This window comes from Rhea americana, unplaced genomic scaffold (genome assembly GCF_003343005.1).
Source record: "Rhea americana isolate MKP2758 unplaced genomic scaffold, rheAme1 scaffold_45, whole genome shotgun sequence".
In the NCBI taxonomy this organism is placed as follows: domain Eukaryota; kingdom Metazoa; phylum Chordata; class Aves; order Rheiformes; family Rheidae; genus Rhea; species Rhea americana.
Window position 1 is genome coordinate 5,703,807 of NW_028186590.1, and position 25,071 is coordinate 5,728,877.

At 40.4% G+C, this 25,071-nt stretch overlaps 1 pseudogene; it reads left to right on the plus strand.

Moving 5' to 3' along the window:
• The first annotated feature begins 1,768 nt into the window (after positions 1 to 1,768).
• Positions 1,769 to 24,698, plus strand: LOC146589577 (nuclear receptor subfamily 0 group B member 2-like; annotated as a pseudogene).
• The last annotated feature ends 373 nt before the right edge of the window (positions 24,699 to 25,071 follow it).

Sequence of the window (25,071 nt, forward strand, 5' to 3'; positions counted from 1 at the left end):
CCCTCTTCAGGGTGCCAATATGGCATGGTGACAGATCTGCCCCCAGAAAGATAGATCCTCTTAGCTGGGGTCAGGACAGGTCCTGAAGGCCCTGCACTCCAGACTCAACTGCTCACTTTGATTTTTAATGTGTTTTTTTGTTTCAGGTGGGTTGCTTTTCAACTAGTTGCTTCCTGGTTGTCTTTGTATTAAGGACTTATAACTTTTAATCTGAACTGTGACTATGTCCATGTCAGATCTGTTAAGTAGAGGCTGGGCTTCAGGCTAACCAGCTGCATCCAGAATACGTTTGCTACATCTGTGGTTATTAATGTCCTAGTTTCACAGTCAGAACAAAGTAGTTCAGTGTATGGGCCGCTTTTCTCTTAATACATACCCTGAGATAGTATCTGACAACTGTTTTCATCACTGATGTTCTAGAGCAACAAATTATCATCAAGTCAGCAGAAACTGATACTGGTTTTGCTGTAGGAGTTAGCATAAGCTGAGTCACCAGTCCATTCTCTTCTTTGGCTTGACCTGTATTTTTGTCATATATTGGCAAGTCTTGACAATTTATTCAAGCCACTTTTTCACTTCAAGCCTATACAAAATAGGTCTTCTAACCTTCTTTTAGATATCGATCTCTTTATATTCATTCTACACAAAGTCATTTATGGATTAAAAAAATACATGTGTGTGTATACCTATGAATGCACATATGCATACCTGCAGTTTTTCATATATACTAGACTTATATGTAGTCATAATCCATGTGCCCTTAGACAGAGCTCTACCTGTACTGACAGCTCTCCTATGTACTGATAACAGGTTGTTCTTGACCCTTTCTACTGATAGCTTTATTTTTTTTTCTGCAAGGTCGTGTTTCAAGTTAAAGCTCTTACAGTTGTTGTCTGAGCTGTGTGATACCTTACTTACACAACAACTGATTCTATGCTATATTTTAGCTCACTTCTGATTACTGCTCTTGGAAGAACTTCTGCATCCATCAAATATCTCCAGGGTTGTCACTGGATTTGCAAATTGTGTGTGCTGACTTCAAGCAGAGCATCCCAGTAAAATCTCAAAGGCATTATTCTTAAGATCATTTATAATGAAGGGTTTTTTGACTAGTCAGACAACACTGGTCTTCCGTAAATAAGTCTAAAACTTGTTATGGCTATACACTGAGACCATACTTCCTATTTCCATTCACACAGCGGTTCCTTGTGTTTATAGGTGCCTGGTCCTTTTACAACTAGGCTCTGGGCTCAACTATGTTCTGATATTTTAGAAGTTCAGTGCCCATGCAATTCTTCAAGGCTTCACATTCTCTTTAACTCCTTCAGCTTCCCAAAATCTTTAAGGTAAGTACCAGAATGCTCTAAAGTAGCTAATTTGAAAAACTAAACTAGGTACCAAGTTCTGTATTTTTAGTTTACCATTTTTAAGGAATAATCGTATTTCTTCCTTGTCTGCTAAAACAGACATGTCTTTGACTGATTCAAATTTACCATGATTTCCCTATATACCTAGGTATGCTGTTAGTAATAAATACAATTTACAGCTTTGTCTGTAATAGCTCTAGTCTTACTTTGCTAGTACTTTCCAAAGCTGTTCAGAAGATAAATCATGCCTGACCAACCTGATTGCCTGCTATGATGAAATGACTGGATTTGGAGATGAGAGGAGAGTAGTGGATGTCACTTACCTCAGTGTTCACAAGGTTTTTTGACACTATCTCCCACAATGCTCTTGTAGTCAAGTTAGGATATTACGGATTGGATGGATGGACAACAAGATGGGCAAAACATTGGATGATGAGGCTCAGACGGTAGTGGTTAAATGGCTGTACTTTACCTGGAGGCCGGTGACAAGTAGAGTACCAAAGGGTCTGTGTTGGGACCTGTCCTGTTTAATACCTCTATCAATAACCTGGAAGTGGCAACAGTGCGACTCATCAGATTTGCAGTTCCCCATCTCTTGAGGTCTGGAAGAATGGGACGGGAGCTTGTCATCAGTCCTGGCACCTCTGTGACTTTGGGTGGTGACTCTGTCTCAGCAGCTCCCTGGTTGTTTCCCAGGTTTGGTGAGCAGGAGAAGACCGACTCCTGCAGGGCGTCGGGGAGGACGGAGAAGCATTTGCTAGCGCTGTATGCTGGAGCAGCGACTGAGAGGTCTTTTGGTGGCAGACCAAATAGAGTATTTCACAGCTGCTGGTGCCATGAGGTGGCTGGACGGCCCATCCTTAAGGGCAGATGTCAGGCAATTTGGCATCAACTGGTAACTTTCAGAGGAAGGAAAACAATACTGCATCTGGAGAGGGAATCAAGTTTGGTATTTGCTCTGTACGTGGGCCCAAAAGCCCCTTGATTTTCCTGCTTCCTCTTGGAAAGGTAATGCTGTAACCAAGGCAGCCTTTTTTGCTAAATCAGTTTCTTGAAAAAGCTTTAATACCACAGCAAATTCTAACACTGGAGTGCAGCCAGGTGGAGGGGAAGGAAAATCCAAGCAGCAAAAAAAAAATGTTGAAATAAATGTTATTTTCTGTACAGTTTCCAAACATGGCTCTACTACTGCTATATGTAATTTAGAGACTTTTGGTGTGGAACCCTTGCACTTATTCCTCTGGCATTGCAAAGGGCTCTTAAGGCAGGCATTATGAACTGTTTTTACAATCTCAGGTTGTAAACCATGTATTATAGTAACAAGAAAGACAGACAAGGATTAGAGCAAATTTTTGACTATTCTGAATCCACTTGAGGGCACCATAGTATTGATAGTGGAGTTCTTCCTAACAACATCGACTTCTCACTATATTTAAGAGGAATCTTTTAGAAATAGCAATTGTTTTGTTTTTAAAAATTCACTATCTGGGGAGAACACCTATTTCTGACTTGCTGTACCTTCCTCCAGATCACGTGCAGTCTGCCCTAAGACACAAGACCCTCTCCTACAGTATGTATCCTATGCCYTTTCAGTAACTTCATAGGATGATGAGCCTTGTGGATGAATAGACCCAAATAGAGAGAAAACAGAGACTGTTTTGGCTCTAAGCTAGTCTGAGACATAAATTTGCTTTGAGATCTGTGGAAACCATGGGAGATACTTATCTGAGAATGGAGTAGCTGCTAGCTACTGGACCTGAAGACCCAACTTAACCACTGTGTCCCGGCACTGGCAGTGAGCAGGGCTCGCAGCTCCTGCACATCGTAATTCAGTGGGCCAAGCCTTGCCTATTGAGGCACTGAAACATTTTCTTTTTTCCTTTCTCCCTCACATGCCTGCTTCCCATCCTTTCTTCTCCCTTTGCACACTCCTCTAATCTCATTCTCTGACATTTTCTGCCACAATGTGGCTAAGAGTCGCATTTTGTTTGGTGGCTGGTTTGTGTCCAAAGTGTCTCTTTTTATCCTCTGTAACGTTACCTGAAGTTAGCGGGAAGTCCAGATTTGAGAGTGACTGTATTCGCCAAGGCAAAGAGAGTTTCTTAAAAGAGAAAGTCACCTCACTGCAGTTGCTTGATTTGCAAATCACATGTGCTGACTTCAAGCAGAACCTCTCAGTAATATCTCACAGACACATTTATTGAGGCCATTGCTATTGCATGGTTAATGAAAACAGCTGAGGTTCAACAAATCTGGGGATCTATCAGCCTTTAGTTGACCTGGCTTTGTCCAAATATGGTGATACTTACTTCTTGCCTTGCCTTCTTCAAGTGACAAAGTTATTTCCGTTTGTATTTCAGAGGCTGGGCTGCTTCACGCTTATGAACACAGGAACAGGTTATCAAATACAAAAAACTTCAGTAAAAGAGATCTGTCCTACAAAGTGAAAAAAGAAGAATACGGACAGACTCCAAGCTCATCCTGGGACTCCAAAGACCCCTGGCTGGCAGGGCACAAGGTGAGGAATCAGGAAAAAGGTCTTTGAATCTCAAATCTACTGCTGAGTTGTTTGAAAAGTTATGTGGCCTTTCTGAGCCTCAGTTTCACTATCTGCATGTTCTGTTTATCTTTACTCAAATTTAATGACCTAAAGTGTAAGGATGACATTGCTGTCTAGATACAGTTTTATTATTCAGAGCCTCACTGAGGACCTTCTCTTTCTTGGTGACTCACCTCTTCCAGAACTCCTCTGCAGCATAAGAAATTTCACAGTGATAAAAGGCTTTAGCCTGTTTAGCAGAGCRACATCTGCCTAAAGGGATGGGAAAGGTTAGCGCCTGTTGTCATTGGCTCAATTGCTTGCTCATTAGATATTTTCTGTTGTGATTAGATCCTCTGAGGTTTTAGCTTTATTGAATGAGATTGATAATCACACAGAGACTGTCAATCATTCTGAAAAACACAGAAGCGACAGCTTGAAACAATCTTCCTTATACAAGTCCAGGGTAAGGTACAGCTCCCTGTCTCCATAATATGCTTATGGTCCATTCACAGCAGCTAGGAATGGAGGATGTGCAAGTCAGATGACAGCTGATTTTCCTTAACTGTTTGAAGAAGGAATATTGAAGGGAATAAGTCCTTATCTGTTCACATCGAGAACAAAGATGTCCCACTCTCAAAATTCCCATGTCTGGTCAATGGGAAAGCTACACAGGGGTTTCCAGGCATCCCGTTCAATCTATAGTACCTTGATTAGATGTTGCTTCATATAATCTGAATCTACATATAGTTTGAAAGCTCAGATATCAACTCTGCAAGTTGTGTTTATCACCCCATTTCTTTGCCAAGCCCGCTAATCAACTGATTTTCTGTAAAGAAGTCATGATTATGAACCGTGACCTAAACCTTCAGGAACAGTCCTGAGTCATCTTTTTAATACAGTTTGGTTTATGTGTCAGATGAAAACAATTCCTGTACATCAGCATCTAAGAGATGAGCATTTAACAGCTAGCACCTGTGTAGTTCACAAAATCATTGAGAAATAGGCTCTACCATGTATTTTCATGGGGTGTTTCAACCACCTTCACAGTCCTGTGGGTTTTCCTCCTCTTGTATACAACCTCTGGACTCTCCCTCGGTCTGCTTCAGTCTCGATCTCATCAGCTCTGCTTCTCAGTCATCCTCTCCTTTCCCATCCTGCCCAATTACTTCATCCATACCACCATGACTGCTCACCTGCAATCCCTCCTGCTTTCTCTGCTAGTTTTTTTCACACAGACTCATTCGCTTGGCACCTAAAAAGGCTAATGCCTTTGTGCCTCATCGTCTTGCAGTGAGTCCAGTGTTTACTCTGTATTCTTGATGAGACCTGTGCTGCCCTGCAGTATGTGGTCCTCTTGACCACCTGCTGCACCTACCATGTCTGATGTTGTGAGGTACAGATGCAATTTCTGTTGCTGCAGAGTAGTCATTTAAATCCTGATTTGTAYTTCTAATTATACCTTGTAGGACAGCACTGACCAAAATACCCTTTAGCCCCTGTTTTCATTTTCATTTTCATGTGAAAATCCTGTTCATTCAGACTGACAGAATTAGCCATAGTAAATGGAAGAGAGGGGTGAAGGTGTAAAGAACTTTGTCAATGAATTTAGGCAGAAATACATGGCCTGTTTTTCTTTCTGCCCTACACCTGTTGTGTAGTTAATCAGGAAATTCAAATTACATCACTGGTGAGAGGTGAACCGAAAAGGGGATCAGTCATAGGTGATGCTAGCTAGGGAAAGCTGCCCTGTGCTTTCTCTCAGACCTCTAAAACGTAACAAAGCATATGCTAAAATACAATTCAGGGAGACCGTTTGTGCTTCAATTCAATTCAATTCTTTTTTTTTTTTTTTTTTAACTTCAGTGTCTCTGGTTTCATTGCAAAATTGACTTTAAACCACTGGCTTCACAAGGGCGGAAGTAGAGAGGAAATGAAAGCCATCCTACTTGAAGCTTGGTGTCAGATAGTACTGACTGCGTATCGGCTTTCTGATGTGGGCATGGTCATGTCAACCCAAAGATCAACATTTTACATTCATTTTACTTGTTGCATAAATGAGATGGGATAATGTGTTTTTCCTTATGTGACGTGTAATTAGTGCACACTTTTGCTGCTCGATCCCAATTAAAAGTTAATTACAGTCAGCTGCCACACTATTGACACTGTTACCAGTTTTTTTCTATCTCTGATGTCAACCTGGATATAATTCTCTGTCCTTGAACTTTGCAATTACATCTGGGTAGTTTGGTTTACCTTAAGTTGAGTGAAGTAATGAACTTATGGAGACCATTGCCAGACCAAAGTCACTGGATTTGTGTGTACAAGTACCAGGTGGGTGGTCAACATCCTGTTCAGAATTAATATGAACATATGAACATTCAGGGACTCAGATGTGTACTTGGATTTGAAAAAGTAGTAGTCTTGGAATCTGAACATACTTTATAATACTCTACTGTCTGGGAAACATTTCTCCATCGCTGCTGCCCTTGCTATTTTATTTGTATTACTGTAAGTAGCAAGCAGTGAGTGTGACATGATATGTGTACATACAAGAATATCCCGGCAATCATCTTTAAAATGAGAATGTACAATGGGATAATCAGAATTAATCTGCCCCCTATGTGTACTTTCACATCTAGAAGTATTGTGGTTGGGTGAATTAACTAAAATGTATCCTTAAATTTATAGACTGGGTTTCTTTTTTGTGCTCCTTTGTTTTGTGATGACTTCAAAGAGCCTCAAGGTCCTACTGCTTTACCTGCTCTGCAAACACCCCTCAACAAACAAGCATGTACAATAAAGGGCAGGAAAAATAGGACAAATAGAGAACGTCTGATTATGTAAGAGGTTAATGTGCGTTTTGATGCATCTTCTTATGCTATTGTTTCTTTTACCATTTTGAATCATAATATCACCTATCGTCAACTAAGGAATCATTTGTAGCCTCCTTTCTTATAGCCATCAGTGCTAGGGGATAGTAGAAACGCTTTATTTGCAGGGAAGGATTTACTTTGGTGTTAGAAATGAAAAATAAAACCCAAGAATCCCCCCATGTTCTTGTTCTTTTTTTCCTTTCTTCAAATTAAAACTTTTTAAATAAGCTCTTAGCTCAGACAGTGAAATGTTAATTTCCTAATAAACAGTAATAATGAGCAATAATAAACAGTAATAATAAATGCTTCCAAGAAGTTATTCTTTATTCACTTGCTTCTTTTGCTTTTTCAGTTCTCCTCCTCTAAACTTCTCCATCTGTTTACATTTTGGCGTCAGGATTTAATATGTTACAGAATGCACAACGACTTCACTCTTAATCTTACCCTTACCCTTTTCAGCACCAAAGCAGTTGCATGACCATGTGGTACTTGGATCATCTTCATGTGTTTGCTATAAATGGCAGAGTGTAATAAAATGTGAACTGTAGGTAATGCTTTAGTGTTACTACACTGGGAAGTCATTTACTTTGATCCCATCAATACTTGTGCACGTACTATTTTGTCAAAATGTTCTTAATATTTCTCAGAACTGAGTCTGATTTTCCAAAGATCTTTTCCTCACTTGTTAGGATGCTTAGTGTGGTGGTATTTTCTACTTCACTTTTCTATTTTTTTGCAGTCTGGAATGACATTTTTAGTCCAGGCATATATTTCTTGATGCTGTATTAACAATTTCTCACTGCACATTGAAACATAAAATTCAAACTGAGGGTAAAAAAGGCTTGTTAATGAAACAGCAGAGCCTTTACTTGGATTTTTTTTTCAAACCATACAGTTTGCTGAGAATGTATGAATTTAGAAAAAAAAAAAGTTTTTCCAAAAAATATACTTCTAGCTAATCCTGATGGCACATTTTATATTTTCTAAATTATTTGCTGTAACTTCAAAATTGTTTAAAATGAAAATATCTCATTTTGACATTTTAAAAATATCTCATTTTCACATTTGTTTTTATTTCTATTTTGCTCCAGATTTTGGGGTTTTAAAGATGACATTTAAAGTCAAAATAAACTTGACCTTTCATGTTGATGTTTCCTGAAGGGAAAAYTGGAATGAAATGAAAATTCTCACCTTTGTTTTCTACTGAGTGTTTTATTGTTACACAGGTATTTGATCTGACACCTGGATTAGTTCTTTGCCATATTTCCTAGCTTATCAGTAAATTAACATTAGCATACGTGGTGATAACATGCCATATACTCTGCAAGAGAGAGCAAACAGAAAAGTTGTCCTTCCAGATGCTGCTTGTGTTGCAGAAGGAGCGGTAGATCCCTACTTCTATGGTCAGTGTAACTTCATGGCAAATGATATCACTGCCAGACGCACCCAGTGTGGAAACCTGGCTGCTGCCTGTGCGTGAGGTGGAGCGAACAGGGAAATCTCTGCAGCAGGATCTTCCCTCCAAGACTTCTGCAGGTTCTGACCTGTGAAAAGGTATGGTAGGATGTTATTAGTCAAGTTAGCCTGTAACAAAAAATAGTAGCACTACCATGATTGTAATTCTGCTGTGGATCACGATTTCTTGAGTTTGGAAAAATGCACCGAGAGAAGTTAGCTGTCTGTGCTGTKCCAGGCTTACTCATCATTTACACACCCTGTACAACCTGACTTGTTGGAGGGAATCCTGCCTTAAAGGTCCCGGTAGGATTCTTACTTGAGCTGCTCAGACAAGCTTCCTCTGCATGCAGAGACAAGGTTTTTGCCCTTCCTGCAGACCAGCTCTGCTGTCAGTTGATCCACCAGTTCAGGGACACCTTCTTCCTTCTCTAGATGATTTTTCTCCTGGTTTACCAAGCTGAATAGACTCTTTGAGRAATCTGGTGGGTGCAAAAGCCAGTGCCTAGGAGCCAGCAGGAACACGGAGCTCTAAGGTAGAGGGTACTTACTATAGGATGTGAGTTGTCAGGTCGGTTCAGCACATCTTGCCCTGGCAGCCTTTTCAAAGATAGAGCTGGGAGCAGAGTTGAGGTTCCCCATGCATTTTTTCACCTCTGACTGTTTGGTTGCTATCATCTCCAGTCTCAAATGAGAACAAGAAAAGAGCTGTGTCATTTATTCACAATTGTGAGATTGCATAAAACATGTTTAGCAAGTTCTGTGTGTATACAGAATACGAAGTTTAATATGAAACATTCACACCCTGGGATCTGAGCATTTCCTGGCTTTGCTCYGCTACACAGTAAAGCCTCATGTAAAACTTTAAAGCTTGCTAAGGGTCCTGGCCAATCATAAGAATAGTTCTGACTTGTTTGGGCCAAGGCGAATCCTCCAGCCTGGTATTCACATCTCCAGCACAGATGGTGCYGAGTGTTGGCTTCATGGGAGGAAATTCTATAGCCTTTCCTGCTTGACTTGAAAAAAAAAAATATGGGGCAAGAGGAAGGAGAAAAAGGGGGAGAGGTTTTGATCCAACAACCCTCACTGTTAGATCTGAGCTCTGAAGTGATGCAAGTCCTGAAGGTCTAGATGCTTCAGCCCATGCAAGCTTGGGTGTATTCTCATACAGGACTGTTGTGAAACATCCACATTTGTCAGAGCACAGAGGGTGAAAGGATCCTTTAGTGCTACTCTAAACAGTCTGCAAGCATGTTTTTTTTCCTTCCAGTTATGTTAGTGCATTCATGCAAACTTTGCAGCTGTGCAGACTGATTTGTACTTTGTAACACCTTTAGCTGCTTTTAGATGTTTAGTTGCTTACTGAACACGATTTCAAGTAAATGGCTGAATTCCAAGGCGACTATTTCTTTCAGAATGGTAATTCKGGCTATCAGACATTCTTGATGACCATTCTCCTAATACATATGTTTCASAGCGTATCTTATGGAGAAAAGGTCTGTATGTCTTCACTTGGTTACAAAGACCAGCTTGAAAGCTGATACTTTCAGCAGGCATCTGTGAAGGAGAAGTACCTTTTGGTAACCACTGTAAGTTAGGAGCATTCATTGGCACATGGCAAGATGAAATCAAGCGTTCCTGACTTGTGTAGGTCCCAATGGAGAATGTTATGTTAAGACCAGAGAACATATTTAATGTCCTGTCCACTGTGTTTCATCATGTGTTTGACATTAGTACATTGCATACATTTTGATTTCCATTGCTCTAATGATCTTAAAATTTCCTGAAAAMCTCTAATGGAGTTTCCACTGACCTTAAAATACTTGTATTTTTTTAAAAAGTGCAGATTTTCCTGAGACAAATGGAGCCAGAATTCACTCTCAAGAATATGATTTCTGCARATGTACTTGCTTTTAAACAACTTAGGGCTGTTTTTCAGAGTGACRGGAACACCATAAATGCCAGAGCAAGCGGTACTTCACTCATAATGCTAAAACTCAATACTAAATGAGCACAGCACTCATTTACTGCATACATAGTCCAGAAGAAGGTCTAAACGTCTTTCATGCTGTCAACCAGTGGCACAGAAGTGCTTGTGTCTTGTGGCTACCTTTGATTTTGCATGTAGCTCACATCTCTGTATAAATATTTACAAATAATGTTTACCTTCTCATGATCTGTTTTTATTAAATATGTTCTGGTTTGTCTTTTCCTTCCCTTTGGTTTYCACCCTTGTATTATTCAAAGGTTTCAGAATTGTCTGCTCTCTGTGCATCCTGGTTCTTTCCAGCCAGGGAAACTATGACAATCTCATTCTAGGTGTCACGGGATGACTGACTATCTTTACAGTCTCAGACCAGGTGGGTTTTGTGTGGTGTGAGGGAGGGGAGGAGGGAGAGAAGAAGATTTACTGCATGACTCTACAATTTGTTTCAAAGGTCCAAATTTACTATACAAGTTGCAACAGTACAACACAACAATTCATAGAATTATAGAAGCATAGAATTGGTAAGGTTGGAAGGGACATCTGGAGATCATCTAGTCCAACCCTCAAATGAGTGTGGCCCATATGGGGATTAAACCTGCAACCYTGGCATTATTAGCACCACACTCTAACCAAAATTCTTGTTAACAGAAACTTAGCTCAGCTAGAACGCTTTCTAACTACACTGAAAATTCTGCATAGTAACTACACAGTAAACAGACAAAACTAGCTAATTTATACTGATTGTAATGGCAGAAATGAATGAACTAGGCAMGCCAATTCTGATTGATCTTACCCATTGCTGCCCCAGTGGCCAACACACACTYAGTCCCAGGGAAGTCGTGGCAGGAGGGCGTCCCCATCCTGAGGACTTCCGCAAGTTGGTAGTTTCACTGTCATTGCAAAGAGCCCAAGAAAGCCTCCAGGGTCAACATCTTTACACCCTTCAGAGAAAGTGGAGGTGGAGCTGCGAGGCCAGTTGCCGCTCTCCTCACGCAGTTGCAGTCCCTAGCTCTTGGCTACTGTGGGGTTCAACTCTCTTCTGTTCCTGTTATAATGATTGCACCCACAGTCATAGGATGTGTGGGAGGGATGGCCAAACACCGCTAACGGCATGCAAGCTGCCTTGAGCAACACTAAAGGAGTGTGACTGAGGGTGAATGACTGCTTTGCTCTTGCAAGGGAGATCCCATAGCTGGGGTAAGAAGAATTGCCCCAGCAGTGAAAGTAGATGTGATCTCTCAAGGTCCTGCCAGGAGATAAGTCCAGACTGCCATAATTAACAGTGCCCCAGTGGTGAGAGCAGACTTTGTTTCTCAAGGTCCTGGTGTCCAAGCAGGCCTCATATCAAAGTCCTGACATCCTCCCTTTTGGAGTGTGAGGCACGGGAATGCAGGCTGCTTGTGACTGGTGCTAGATGAGGGGGAAGCTGGGAGCATCCCTCCATAGTGGGTTTGAGCACCTGAAGCTAGTTTTTCTAGTTTAATCTGTTTGTTCAAAACCATACAGCACCGTGGCAAAATTTCCACAGCCTTTCTTCTTGACTCCTGCCTGGACTCCATGGTTATCAGAAAGCYGATTCTTCCCTGGAAGTATCTTGACAGTAGAGCCTCATGCTCAGAGACAGAAGGATTTCCTTTACAATTTCCAACAGGTACATGACTCAACACATTTTCCTCCTTCCCAGCTTCGTCAGACCAAGGGCTTCCTAAAGGGCTTGAAATAAGGGTGTCATACTCTTGTACTTGTTGGTCTTAAGTGGTGCTAATTAGATAGAAGTTTACTGTATTGAACGCCAGTTTTATATAATGCTAGAGAATCTCTAAAACCTGAAATAATTCAGGGTCATACAGTGCTTGGATTTGGACGTACAGCTTTTGTAAAGATGTTGATCAGTGGATCAGTTTTGGTTCCTCCTTTCACTTCCATCATCCCTAGATGTTTTAGTCCCAGTATGCAAAGAGTTTGTGAACTTCTCTGTCTCTTCCCCTTCTGGAAATGGCAGGGAGAGATGCAGTCAGCCCCTCCACTGCTCTCTCAGGACTATTTCCAATCCTACGTCAAATTAGAGGGGAAACCATCTAGCAAAGAAAAGACAGGGTATCTCCTTGGCAGGGATGTCGCAGAATAAAGTCATAGCAATTAAGAGGGAGATCATCAAAGACAGGCAAAACAAACGAGGATCTTCTGGGTAAACTGGATGAGGAAATATTTGATGAAGAATACATCTGGGGCTGGATGAATGCTTGGAGATTTGTACATATATCAGTCATCATCAGCAACTGTGAAGAATCAAAGCCAAATAATGTAGACTTTTCTACCAGTTTCTAGGTAGTCTGAGCTCTAAGAAAATCCCAGTTTTGAGATAGAGGTGCTTTTTCTGTTTTTTTTTTTCCTCCCCCTAATCTTAATAGATAGTTATTAAATTTAAGAATGATTATTACATAAGTTATCCTATGGCAAATAGCTAGGCAAGTTTAGCCATGTTGATTTTACAACAGGGAAAACTCAATGAGATTAGTCCTACACCCCAGCAGAAATTACTTTCACCTCATTTATCTCAAAATAAAATGGGGGTGCTTGGGCTTTATTTTGTTAGATCTCAGATTACTTGTAAAACCTTGCTCATTTTATCATGAGGTATATAAAATAAGTAAGGATCAGCTTGAAGATTTACCCCACATATCTAATCTGCCATCTAACCATCACTAGCTAATCTGTGGTGTTTATAGAGGGCAAATCACTAGATTAGGCATTTACCTGGAATGACATAAGAGGAACTTAAGTTTAATGAGAGTGGGCTTCATACTTGCTAAGCTAAAAAGTTTATCACAACCATTTATTTCTCTTTTCAGTTTGCCAGGGAGAGGGCTTCTGGGAAGGGTCACCTTCTCAGGGCCATGCTACAGATGGCAGTGTGAGGCAGGAACATTTTCTAGCTTTGCTTTTGCAGAATTGTGCCCATTCCCTACTTCGTTTTCCAGCATTTTTGCATTTGCTGAGCAATACTAAGTRGTATATCTATCTACGTTTAAAATGACAAATGGTGCCTGTCCCAGTGCTGATAAGGATGGCTGTATAAACACTGTCTCCTGGGAGGGGGAACCATAGTAAAATGGCTAGCACCGTTGGGTATGAAGTAATTTATCCTGAATTACATAATCCTTCCCACTACCGCCACCATCACCACATGCCCACCCACCCTCCCATCCACAGACACACACATGTATCATTATAAAAGGTTGCCAATTTTTCTAGTATGAATAAACCAAAAGATTTGTATTGGGCAGCTTGAAACCTACTCATATCTCCAAGCTTATGCCCCTTTCTATAAACTGCCTAAAACAAAGSCTTATCTTTAAGCAAGGGAGAAATAGCCAAGTAGCAGCAATCCCATATGGCATGTGCAGCTGCCAGAACTGTGAGGACCGCTAGGGTTTTTATATGAAGAAGACATTGGTRAGAGGCGAGATAAAACTGTTCAACAACTTACTAGGCAGCTCCCCACAGAAAGAATATCAATGGCATTTGTCTAACCAGCTGATCTTTTCTACCCAGCTAGGGATTTTTGTTTGTTTTAAATGACCAAGAAAGCCCTTTTGAGTTTTTTTATGTATCTGCATGCGTGGAAATCCACTGTTATTTTAGATTCATAAGAGGCTGAAAACTTAAGAAAAATTTTCCTGTGGCCCCCAGCRTTCTGTAAGAGGACCATCACTGAGCTGATGCTTTACCTCCTCTACTAATATTCTAGTCTTGGATTTGGATATGTGTTTGTGCTCACATTTAAAACAGCTAAAATACAGTCAGGCAGCATAAAATTTATAACAAAATATCTCCATTCTAAAAATGACGACAAACACTCTCCTTTCTTCAGCCAGTGATCAGCACCTGCCAAAAAGACACCTTAAATGCTACTTCAGTGTGTTTGGAAATCAAGAACAGTAGTATATGGGTAAAATGCAAATGCCTGGGGTGGGCTTTTGGAAAGGGGGACTCTCAGAGCTTCAGTTTCACTGCAAGGTTTTGGTTAGAAGTTCAGATGCATTTGCATTTTCTCTAACTCGGGCATCAGAGGCAAAAATAAAACAGGCCTGGTGTCAGTGATACTTTATGTTTCAATACAGGGCCTCTTGCAGCAGCCACCTCTCTATTAATTTAACACTTGTACTCTATTAGCTACATTCAAGAAGACGCTGATTTTTCCAGATCAAATCTAGCAAACTATTCCAGGTGTGTGCTTAACCTGAATTATTTGAGAAGATCCACTGACTTTCAAGATAAGCTAAACATACGCTTAAGTTAACTGGTCCTATAATTTATATATTTCTGTTTCAGATGTAAGGGACAGATATTGGCTTGCTATGCTTACCTATCTGAGCGTAAGTTAAAGACATTGTTTCAGAGTTTGTCTCAGTTTAGTCGGAGCCTCAGTTTTGGACCTGGAGGCTGAGCAGGTTTTAACTCACACAAGATGCTTCCCTCTATGTGCCTAACCAAAGTAGGCAGTCTGAAATGGAGCTCCTGGTCCTTCTAGCTGAGAAATGAATACTTATCCACCTTTACTGCCCATGAAGGATGGTATATGCCATGGGATAAGCAGTAGATGGAAACCTTCAAAAAGGTTGTTGTTTATTGCTGTCTCTTTTCATCATCATCAAGTGAAGTCAGGTTTCCTGGAAAGTACCAGTGACCCAACTCCTCCCAAGAAAAATGTATAAACCTTCCATAGAAAATCCTGTTCTAAAGTCAGATACATGTTTATATAACAATTAAATGTCTGTATGAGACATAAAAGATCACAGAATCAAGGAACATTTGCATATAACAGAGTGGTGTGACAGGGTGACCTAAAAGACTGCTCTCAGCTACTTATGTTTCCTTCTTGTAGCCTACATAAAATAATTGTGGAAGATTTTGTCTTCCACAAAGAAGACAAAAAGATAGAAATATATCTGTCTCCAGTCTCACCTTTCAGGAAAGTAGGCTAGCTTAGTAGCTGGGTTACTACTTAATAGTAACCCAGGACTCATACACATTATGTGCCTGTATCTATAATCCAGCACTATATGTGTACATATGCTTGTGTATATATACATTCTACTGCAAGGACAATGTCAGATTTTCTGCTCTGTAGTTAAATTACATCATTCTTTTTAAAAAAATCACAACACTCCCTATTCTGAAGAACAGCTTTCTATGAAATGTAAATGATTCATCAGTGCCTTTTAGTTTCAGAATATGAAAGTTTGCTCATGTTATTAAGTTATTCAGAGTAGGACTAGGGTTATCAGAAGAAATGCAGAAAGGTATTGTAACAATCACTGACTAGGTATCAACTGACAGATGAATTTCAGTGTATGTACATATCAAGAGAYGCACACAGGATAAAACTATCCTGATTCCACATACAAAATGACAGCCTCTGAACTATCATCAGGAGTAAAATTTTGGGGCTGTGATACACATACAAATCCATGGAAACAACAGCTCACTGTTCAGGAGTGATGTCTGGGAAAGATAAAACATAGAATTTTGTTCTGACACTGTATAAATCCATGTTCCCTTAAGTCCTAGATACTGTGTATTATTCTGATGATCCTCCCCCTCCCCCTTAGAAAATATTTTAGAAAGGATATAGTAGCTCTAGGAAAGTTTCAAAGAAAGGTTAACAAGATGATCAAAGGCACAGTATTGCTCTGAAGAAAGAGTAATTTTGTAAGCTAGGTCTCTCTATTTTGGAAAAGGGAGACTTGCAGAGATTTGTAAAATAAAAGGAGCTAAAGAGAGAAGGAGTCACCAAATCCACTGAACGCTGTCTCACATACAGCATCCATGGAGCTCTTTGCATAGGTTGTTATTGATGCTAAAAGTTCATCTGACTTCACAGGCAGACTGCATGAGATCATACTGTAGAATTAGTAAATGCATAAAACCACTGTGGTTCAGGAAGCTCCTAAGCTGAGAATGATTGAAAGCAAGGAAAATACTCATGAGAAGAACTGTATATATCTTACAGTCTTCCTGAAGCACTCACATATGGCTATTATCAAGTAAGAAGCAAGCAGCTCTGGGACCATTTATACCACTCAGGCAGTCTTTGCAAACCTGGGAATTCCAGGAATTTCAGCAGAAAGTTTGCATCATGTGTGAGTCACCTAAAGTGCAACTTTATTAAACTTGACCTTGTAATATACAGATGTACAAACCAGTATTGCTGTTGGGAAAGGTGGAAATGGCAGCCTTGCTTGGAGTATGACATCCAAATAATGGTGTGAATATCCACAACTTGTCTGTAGCAATTTTGTATGTGGATTTAGAATATCTTTTTAATGGTCTAAATGGCATACTGATGCCTGAGCAGCAATTTTGATTATTGCAGAGAAAATATGGTGGAAGTGAGTAKTTGTGTGTATTTTGTTGGCTAATAAAGTATATAAATGAAAAACAGAAAAAAATAACAGTGATGTGACCATACCTTACCATGACCATACCTTATGCTAGAAATACCTACAAAGGGAAACAGTTCATCAGGATTTTAGATGCTACAAAACTATTTTTTGTCTTGTACACTTTTGTTAAGCTACCATAACAAGAAGACTGTAGATTTCTAATAACTATGTGGAGATTTAGTGGCTGACACACCTGAGGGCTGTGCAGCCATTCAGAGAGACCTGGACAGGCTGCAGAGCTGGGCGGAGAGGAACCTCATGAGGTTCAACAAGGGCAAGTGCAGGGTCCTGCACCTAGGGAAAAATAACCCTAGGCACCAGKACAAGCTGGGGGCCGACCTGCTGGAGAGCAGCTCTGCAGAGAAGGACCTGGGAAGTTGACTATGAGCCAGCAACGTGCCCTTGTGGCCAAGAAGGCCAATGGTCTCCTGGGGTGCATTAGGAAGAGTGTTGCCAGCAGGTCGAGGGAGGTGATCCTGCCCCTCTACTCAGCCCTGGGGAGGCCTCATCTCGAGTACTGTGTCCAGTTCTGGGCTCCCCACTATGAGGGAGACAGGGAGCTACTGGAGAGAGGCCAGCGCAGGGCTACAAAGATGATCAGAGGGCTGGAGCACCTGCCCTGTGAGGAACGGCTGCGAGAGCTGGGCCTGTTCAGCCCGAGGAAGTGAAGACTGAGGGGGGATCTTATCAGTGTGTACAAGTACCCGAAGGGAGGGTGTCAAGGGGACAGTGAGAAACTCTTTTGAGTTGTCCCGTGTGACAGGACAAGAGGMAATGGGCAGAAACTGAAGCACAGAAAGTTCTGCCTGACCGTGAGGGGGAATTTCTTCCCTGTGAGAGTGATGGAGCCCTGGCACAGGTTGCCCAGAGAGGTTGTGGAGTCTCCTTCTCTGGAGCTSTTCAAGGCCTGCCTGGATGCCACCCTGTCTAACCTGCTCTAGGTGACCCTGCTGAGCAGGGGGGTTGGACTAGATGATCTCCAGAGGTCCCTTCCAACMTTACTGATTCTATGATTCTGTGTTGTCCAGACTAATCTATAGGTAAGATTTAGAAAGAGAAAATAACTATTGCCTAATTTGCTAGCAATAAGCTAAATTTAGTTGCTGAGTCCTCCACAGAGATCACACAGAGGCCTGATTTTAGACAAATTTGAAAATTAGGACTACTAGACTCAATTTCAACTACAATTTAATATTGATTTAAAATTTTAAGTAATCTTTTTCATAGAAAAAGCTGATGATGCATCTTTACTAATTCTACTAAGGCAGTAACCTTTACTCTGTATTTYTGGCAAATAACCATAAAGCAATTAACATGTACTGAGAATTCCTGTTATAAAAATATCATTTGCYTCTGCATCTCAGCACTATATACTATGAAAGGAAATCAATTCTGATGAATAGGAATGGTATTTAATATCATACGTTACTGCCCTGAGGACTCTCTTCTTACGACTAACGCAGACGTAAAAAAGAGTAGTATAGAATTTGATTTAATCTGGGTTAAACTTTAACAAGCAAAATTGGTAGGAACTGTGAAATGACATGCTGCTGATAAAATTATGGTGAACTGTGAAGTGATGCTGATTTCAGATGAAGTCAAAGCAATCCTTCCTTTGGAGCTAGAGAAGGAATGGGGTGTAAGTTGCAAGAGCTCACTCTCCTTCTTAAAATACTAAAATAATGCTATGTTCACTGRCAATCAGAAGACAGAACTTCCCTTTACAAACAAACTCTGCGTAAGAATGATTTGAGCAAGCTCAGTCTCTCTTTCTAGTACTGCCATTAGTCAATCATCTACTTAATTCATGCACAGCCTCAGATTACATTAGTCCTGCAACTAAAATTCACTCAACAGAACTTCAGCCCAGCCAGAATTTTATAGGGAGAATAAGAAGAATGGGACATTCTGGGGACTTCTATCTTGTTGTGCCATTTAGTCTTAAAAAGCTCTTGGACACCACAGCAATTAATAACAGTAGAGAGCTCTCAAACAGGTGGAGAGATGGACAAGCACATCTAGCCAGCTTTGCAGTGCCCTCTGCACCCTTGGACCTCCACCGAAGATAGTGATAGTCGCGCCTAGCGGCTTCCAGATTTCTCACCTCTGGAGCAGTCTTTTCTCCCTTCACATTTTTTTTTTCCTTCTCAGAAAGGAAATTTTGCAAAACAATTTTCCTGGRAATAAAAATAAACAGGAAATTTTAAACTGACTAGCATGGAAAAAATAAACAGTTCTAACAAATGCCAAATTTGTCACTATGGTATATGATGGKATGGCCTTTACAGACCTAAGGATTGGAGATCAAACAGCTGCAGCTCTTTGAGCTRTGGTTTTTAATGTTTGTTTTCCTGTAAGATACACTAGAAACTCAGATGGTAGGAAACTGTAAACTTAATGCTTGGTGAAAACCTGAGTACCGCTTATTCTATGTAAGAGCAGACAAGAGAGCTCCATGTAACAAAACCCCCAAATATCAATTTCTTATTAAAGTCAAATTTATTGCATTTCTTCTACTTAATGTTCCATAATGTAGACTGAATAGTCCTGACAAACATTCAGCTCTTGCTCTAATATTCATACATAYAATGGTAGCCCTTCTCCTAACAAGAAACAAAATCTCTTCTTCAACAGTTTTATTTCCACAACTTATATGAAGAACACTTAATTACACAGCAAGTATGGRAGAAGCCTGCATGTTCTGTGTTTGAAATTATTATATTTGAAATATAGGAGATAATACTGCCATGAACCATAGCATCCGACTTTCTCTGAARTTTCTTTAAAATCTACTAGGAATATGAAATCATTCATATACATGTGATTTACATCCTTGGAGCTTTCATTTATGAGCTCCTTKACATAAGTACCATATCCTATTAGCTGTGAAGTGTGAACATTGTTGACTGCTGTGTGAAAAGTAATTGTACACATCCACAGTGTCTTCAGTTGGCTCATTTTAACAAAAATAAAAGTATCATCTGCTTTGAGAATACTCCAGAGACCGCTACCATGGCAATCTTCATAAGTACAAATGCATTTCTGAATGCTTCAGAACATTAGCTAGTGGAYAAGATCAGTGCATCAGTAAAATACACATAGCTTGTTGCTTCTTCACTTATCACATCTTGGTTTTCACTTGGCTTCCCCTCAACGGCAGGCTGTATGTGTTACACAGCTGGCCACTGCAAAAACAGCACTGCTGGAGACAGCACTGTAGCGTCACTGGCATCATGGCATGGAGCTAACCATAGCTAATTTGCACGAGTGCAGGGTAGGGAGCAACGCCTGCGCTGCGGGTAGGTGACGAGCCCCGCGCTCCCCCCCGGGGGACACAGCAGGCCTGTCTGTGCCAGCAGTGGTGCAACCCTGCCTCATTTGGCCATCGGGGAAAACAGACAGGAGCAAACAAAGTTCAAGGTAACTTTACAGATCAGCGTCACATTACTGTTCAACTGGCGGTGTATRTAAGAAGCACACGATGGCTAGGCGTTTGACAGAAGCAGAGCACAGTTCTGCGTATGCTGCTTCCTGCCACAGTATGGGCATCCTACAGGAACCATTTGGCTCTATGGCAAATCAGGTAGCTGAGAAATCTAGCAATGTCAGTGTGACACACACCACGCTAAAAGCATCCTGAATGAGATCCTTAACAAAGAGCATCAAAATAAAACTAAGCGACTCCAGCAGTGTYACTGACCACGCTGCTCCATAGGAAGCAGTGGCTGCTGTTGTGTGGATAGCAGAAGAGTTGTCCTGAATACACCAGAAGTCAAGCGCAGAAGAGCTTCTGAAGTGCTCTTGAAGACTTAAGCTTTTATCAGAAACTTGCCTTATTTTTATCACGTGCTTTGGGAGGATCAGGTTGCCCTCATACAGCAGAACTGGGCCCCTCTTATTGTCCTAGGCCTGGCAAAAGGGGTGGATTTTGAGCTGAAAGAGATTTCAGCCCCTAGTTTGTTGAAAAAAAAATCACCTCAATCAATCTTCCACAGCTAGTGATGAACTAGGCAGTTCCTCACTTGGAGCATCTTTAGCAGAAGTTCAGAAGATGAAGAATTTATTGTGGAAATTATAGGACCTGGATGTAAGTGCAAAAGAATATGCCTACCTTAAAGGAATTGTTCTTTTCAATTCTGGTAAGTTTTCCTGGAAAGATAGATGAATATGTGTCTAGCAGGACATTTGCCATTTTGCATATAGACCTATGTTCATTTTTACTTATTTCTATGAATGTCACTAAGTATTTTCAAAATTTATATTCTACAATGTAATCACTGTCTTCCTGAGGTAATTTACTTAGATTACTTAAATGTGTGTAGTGGGTTACCCACTGTAAGCCAAAACAAATTCTGGTAGACAGATTTTAAGTCATAAGAAATTAACTGGGTCACTTCAAACTGATTTTCAGTTAAAAGGTAATACAGCTGCTTCATCTGTAATACAGTGAAGGCAAGATGGATATGTGACATGAATTTTAGAGCTATTTTAACAAGACATCCTCTACAGACAGACCACTGGAGTAGGTAACATAATCTACGTCATCTGATTATCATTGATGATGCAAAAGTATACTGTGCTAAGGTTACAATGCTTTTCTTTTCTTTTATTGCTCCTTTGATGTATCCTTTTAGTAGCTTTACATTCAAAGCCTGGAAAAGCAGTCATGAAACAGACTCAGACAAGTGATTACATCCTTTCACTTCTGATGCCAAGTTTAGCCTCTTTAGAAGGAAGGTTGCCTAGGTCAGCACCACATAGTGAATGAGTCATTAAAAGCCAAGCTCTAAGTCCGCTAAAGTAAATGGAAAGACTTATTGACTCCAGTCCTCTTTGGCTCAGATCCCTGACTCCTTTCACAGAGATCACTGCAGTTGGCTGCACTGTCAGCAGTGTGCTATGCTTGGGACTACACCAAAAAGATATTTTAATGCTTCAGTTATTCCATGATATTTCTTGTGGTGAACGATTTGCAAGCTTCTCAAAGGCTATAGTGGCTTTATATTTGTTTCCAGTAGGATTCAGATTCTGAGTCTTAATATGTAATGTCATCCAGATTTTTGTATTGTCTTGTGCGTCTATGCTATAGCATCAACCAGTTGAATTTGTTTCATTGCAATTTATTTTCTCAGTTTTTCACAATAAAATCAAGCTGAAAGAAAGTTTTATCCAGTGCGATGAGCAAATAAGTCTCTCATTTGCAGTGGCTTATACAGTTTAACTAGCAAGCATTTTTCTTATCTCTGCAGATAAAATGTGATTTTCACTTTATGAAGGAGAAAGTAGCAGCAGGAGCAGTGTTATGTTCTAGATTCATGCTTCTTTRCTGCTGCTGCTGCCCTTGGCTACTGCATGAGAGGCTGAGCAGTCCTTCATGCTGCTTACGGAACAGCCAAGAGCTTCAAGAAGACTCCCTATCTTAGGTATCTCTCTCCACWGTTTCCAAAAGCAGGCTGGGAGGACTTCAGGTAAGCAAGCCTGGCTTGATTCCACATGAAACAAAAAGTCACATTCTAAACTCTGGACTGGAACAGATACTGAGGGCTTATACAAAGCCCAAACCTCTCTTTCTTACCAATTTTGCTGCAAATTAATTTCTACAACTATCATTTCAGAGACTCTTTTTAATAATTTTTAAATACTTTCCAACAAACTCAGAAAATGTTTTCTACATACATGCAGACAAATTTTCAGCTGGCCTCTAATTCTGTCTTGATGTTTGGCTAAATCTTAATATTTTGCAGGCCTTARTCTAAGTGTATTTCAGGCAATCTCTGGCAGTGACAATGCTTAGTCTTTCTCTGATTCATGGAATAACTTGTATGAGCTCATATCTGAATGTTTTAAATCCTGTCAATCAGGACCACCAAAACTGGGTAAGGAAAGGGAAAGGATAAGGCACAAATCAGTCTAGACCTGGGTGAGAGGTCAACAAGGCATCCAGAAATGCAGCTGCAGAAGCACAGCTAGGCAAGTGACTAGACATGAAGCATGATAAACAAGCATAACAGGGCTTTGCGCCCTAAACAAACTCTTAAGAAATCCCTCTAGAGACAACCTGATAGGTAGACAGGCAGGCAGCAAGGGGTATAGGTCCTCATGCTACAGCACAATTTTCTCAGAGAATTAAAGAGCAGAAATACTAGGTTTTAAAGATAATACCATCCTACTTTCTTTTTTGGAAGGATGGTAACTATGATTCAGAGCCTTAGAAGAGAGTAGTGGAATCAAAATTCAGGGAACACCTGTCTTTGTGACTGCAATAAAGCTAGCATAGTACTTCTAGGCAGGAGACTGGCAGGGGTACAGACTGTCCACCTGGGCCAGTAAGGATCTGTGAATGAAAAAGTATGCCTTCAGAGAAAATAAACAGCCTTGCATTAAATCCAAAATCTCCAATAAATTCCAGGTCACAGAGCCATGCCTGTTCTCCCTAGGGATGCCTTAGCTGGGATCGCTTTTGAGAGATTAAAGTGTGCATGGGTGAAGAAGCCCAACTGCAAGGCTTTCTTTAGGATTCAAGTAACAAGTAAAAGGAAGGAGTAGGTAGAACTATCCCATCATGTATGAACAGCATGAAGAATGAAGTGGAAGAGCTCCTGTTGCTTTTAATGGGTATCTGAAAAACTATGTAATTACACCGTGAACAGATAGAAGTAGTGAAAATAGGGTTGTTATTACATCAGGGCCATCAGGACTGTGATAGGACTTCTATCATAAATGATGCTCTTCAGAAGTCTACAGCTCAGCTGGGAACTTTTATATTTGACTGAATATTAGTGCAATAGATCACAGCACTAGATCTTTCCTATTATTTATAAATTAAAAGCATGGTTGATTGCATATAAAAGGGGATGAAATGGGAAGTTTAAGCAAATTTGAAGGGATATAAACAATTGTAATTTCATTTGGAACATACAAAATCTTGCCAGGTTCTTTTCTGTGATAAAATCTAACACTTGGAACCATTGTCACAGCTTGCAGCTAGTGGTAATCCTTGAGAGGAAGATGACTTTTCCAGACCTTCTTTTCTGGCTACCCTGGTTGCAGAAGCATGTCTCAGATATTGCCTCTTTCTCTGGCCACTTCAGAGCACATATAGGTGGAGAATAGAATAAAAGGGTACTAAGAGAAATGTATATCTGGCTGTGTGTGTATTCCTCTCATTCCAGCAACACTAAACAGAGCTATGATGCTGCCTTCCAGCAACTTCTTTGTAAGCACAGGGACCCGGATGGTCAGGAGTTGGAGGTGGGCTGGAAGTATGCTGAGGGCTGCTGCAGAAAATCCCTCAGGGACTGCAGGGATCTTTGAGCAATGCTACAGACCTCTCCCTCTTCACAAATGACTGAGGAAAGAGAGGACAAAAACTGAGAGTATAATTGGCTTTGTTACCTTTGTGAATCCATCATACATCTCAGAGCTTCTTTATGCTTTGTTCAGACTGCAAATGAAGGCATCCAGGTAGCAAAGGTAGTCAGCCATAATGCATCAGCTTAGTCTAGGAAGTGCAGACAACAGCAGCAGGGAATGGGTGATGGATAGACTAGAATATTTAATGTAAGGGGTCAGATTGCAATGTGCTTACAGTGTTGCTCAGTGTTTATTCTAATTATTTAACTAAGTCTATCTTCTTTTTCCAAAAAGTATATTTAGTAAGCTTTTGTTGTTTTCTAGAGAAAAGAAGTATGTAAGCTAGAGAGCCAGACATCCATCAATATGAAGGGCACAGAACAAGCTCAAGATTCCTTATTTCACTTTTTGTTTTGACAGGATGGCATGTCCTAAAATGTCTTCCCTATGTACAAACACTGCAGCAGGAAGCTCAGCAAGCTTTGATGGAGTTTATCTCAATGATGTTCATCAGACACCTAGGCAGCTTTGCTTATATTCTTCATCTACTCACCTCTCCAAGACATTGATGCAGATGTTAGTGCAGAACTCTTCTTCAGGTCCATCTTAGGAGAAGTCACCCTACATCAATTACTTTTAGAAATACTACATATTAAGCCAGACTGGCTTTGAAAACAGATGACCTCTGCACTCAAATACCTGATTCTGAAGAGATGAGAGACTTTTATGGCCATTAAAATTAAACATGTTTTGAAGAAATCATTGATGTACCTTTGTAAGCCATATTTATTTTTTGTATAAATACATAATCTTGTAACATTTAGAATTAAATGCTGTGAAATCTAAACATTTCAAGAATCTGTTGGTTTTCAAAAACCTTCAGTCTACCATATCCAAAGACTGCCCAGGAGGCCCAACATCACCTCTGGTTGTGCTAAGTTCAACCATATTATTTCTAGACAGCATTTTTATAACTGCTTAAAACTATGTGTTTTGGGCTTGCCAGAACTTTTTGCTTTCAGGAAAAAGAAGCAGTGGTAAATTT